Genomic DNA, 2,889 nt, shown 5'->3' on the forward strand with positions numbered 1-2,889 from the left:
ATTCGTTATTCGTTGTTTAATCAATATTCGTGAAAAGAACAAAATAAACAATATTCGCGTTGTCTTAAGTGATAAAACAAAATTTAATTATCAAATTCTATTCTTGATTAACAAAACTATACTATGTGAATTAATTAATTAAAAGTTTGTTTAATGTGATGAAACAAAACTATTTATTCATTTAAAGTTATTTAAACAATAAAGGAAAAGTGATTTATATAAGTGCTCAGGAAAAAAACCGTTCTTCTTTTATGGTAAATCTTCGTTTAATGTGTTTATTGACTTTTTTTTTCTTGTTCGTACCTTCAAGAGCTTCAATAGATGGATTAGGGTTGAAGAGTAGTTGGGAAAAAAGAGGTAAAAGTAGTATGATAGTAAGAGAAATTGAGAGATTAGGGTTTTTAGAATACTAGGTTTTTATTCTAAATTTTCGATCCGTATAATGTTGAACAATGATCCCTATTTATAGGCGTAGGGATCTAGGTTTAGGGTTTTAGAGTCACACCGTCAGGTGGCACGCGCAATTCTCTGAGTCACGCTGGGTGCTGCACGCATCTCAATGAGTTGCGCGCGCCAGGCGCTCGCAACTGATTGAGTTGCGCTGGTTTGCGGTTTGCCTTATTCGAAAGTGCATTTTTAAAACTTCCATAACTTTTTATTAAGGAGTTGAAATAAGGTGTGTGAGATATCATTGGAAATATCAAAATGTCTACTTTCTAATGCCGTTAGAATTAGGTTAAAATTTGTTATGGATCAAAAGTTACAGCCGTTAGAGTGCAAGGGTGTCGGTTTTAGGTCCGGTTTAGTGTTTTTATCATAACCTCTTCGTTTTGGCTCGGAATTGGGCTTATAATATACCGTTGGAAAGATCTTTGAAAGATCTATCAACATGTATAGGCCTTTTACGGGAATTTTATGTTTGATTTATCTGTTTGGCTCGGTTTTCAACAATGTAGGTTCCATTGGATCCAATCATTGCATTTGACGCATTTGGGTCCGTTATTAATCAAGTTTAAATATGTATTAACATGTTTTAGGCCTAATTAGTAATTTTAAAAGTCTATAAGATAACTTGGTCTCAAATATGGGTTTCAAGTTACTTCAAAATTCTTTTTATAGTCCATAAACATTTCAACTTTGATCTAACATGAAGAACGGATTTTTGTATTATCATCGACTTCCTTTCGGGACAAGAGGCCAAAAGTAGGTGTCTATAGTTAGCCCCCACTTTGATCGAGTCTAAAATAGACGATTATCAAAGTAGTCAAGGAAATTAATCCGAGACTCATTCTGTGAAGTTCCCTAAGAATAGAGAATCTTTCAGAAATATTAAGGATGTCAAAACGATCCTTGGTTCGCTAAGTGTTTGAAACAAGTAGCTATTAAGGCTAGAAAAAGTTTTTCCTAGTCTTAATGCGCTAAATAATCTATACTGATCCTTGGCAATTGTAAAACACTTTTACAAGTAAAGGTGTTCTGGGTGATGTCAAGTCATGAGAAGATATCGGTTTTAAAAGGATAAAAGGGGATGATTTCCTCTCAATCTTGTCATTGTTGGTCTAAAGTCCCTCGATATGTCATTAAAACTTTAGCCTGACTTTAACAAAGTAAAAAAGATGAAAAGGGGTTTTCGGTATTCGAGCCGAAATGGTCCGGTATTCGAGCCGGATGTCCACAAGATAGAAATACATGTCTTAGGACTGGAGGCATATATCCAAATCTAGTGAGAGGGAATAAAGTCAGCAACTCTCTTAGCAGTTTTGTCTACAAGATGAGTACACGTGTCTCAGGACTGGGGGTACGTGACTACATAGGCGCTACATCGTCTTGTCACTTCTTATACAAGGGGTGGTCGGACACCCTAACTGTTCGGTAAGTTAGTAAGCGCACAAACTATCGTATTTGTTTTCACTCAAGAAGTGTCTGTTCCTAATGGTTCGGCGCGCCTGTCGACTCATGAGCTAACGCCTACATTAATTATCTACCTTTTAGTTCCAAGAGGTAGATCTCGCAAAGCTTGGGCTGAAGTGAAATTTTACGCATCACCTACGCCGTACAATTTTGCGCCATACGATACGCCATTTGCATTTTTACGCTGCATGAAAACCCCCTCCTTTTTGCTTCGGACGTGAAAAAAGAAGAAAAGCCGGACATTTGTAACGTTGGGGTTTTTTATTCGATTTGTTGTCATGAATTTGCTGGTTTGTTTTTGTGACATATTTAAGCAATATATTACAACAATTTTCATGTAAAGTGATAAAGTATTGATCTTGTATGAGCATTTCAAGCATATACGTGTTTTTTATTGTTCATTCTAATTTTAACTTTGTGCTTGATCTTTATTTCTCTTTTTTTTTGCTCACATAGACTATACTTGTTAATTTTAATGTAAATTGAAGTGTTTAGAACAACAATTATGCATTAAAATTATAAATGAATTTTTGAACTTTTATAATAGCATCAATTTGTTCTTGTGACTCATATATTTTTCATGCGTAACTTGCAAAATTGGTTTCATCAATGATAAAAAATAACCGATGGTTATTATTATTCACTTATAAAACTGTGATTTCAAGATTTCCACAAAACTAGGAAATTCTTGAACAAATCATTGAACTGGAATAGTTTGGCTATACTTCGGGCTTTTGAGCCCCCATTTTATGTTTTCGAATGTTGTAGCCCCTAGTGTTGGGTGACTTCGACATTTTCTTGTTGTCAATAATTAAACCCTATCATGTTGCTTAAAATGGGTCTTTAAATTCCGTGTTTTGTCTTATTATGATAACAACTAGGATCTTGGAAGCGATTAAACTAGTGTGTTTAAACCGTTTTTTTTTACCATTGATAGTTTTAACAAAGAAATTTGCTAAGTCTAGTAATATTGGTCAT

Source organism: Chenopodium quinoa, unplaced genomic scaffold (assembly GCF_001683475.1).
Source record: "Chenopodium quinoa cultivar QQ74 unplaced genomic scaffold, ASM168347v1, whole genome shotgun sequence".
In the NCBI taxonomy this organism is placed as follows: Eukaryota; Viridiplantae; Streptophyta; class Magnoliopsida; order Caryophyllales; family Amaranthaceae; genus Chenopodium; species Chenopodium quinoa.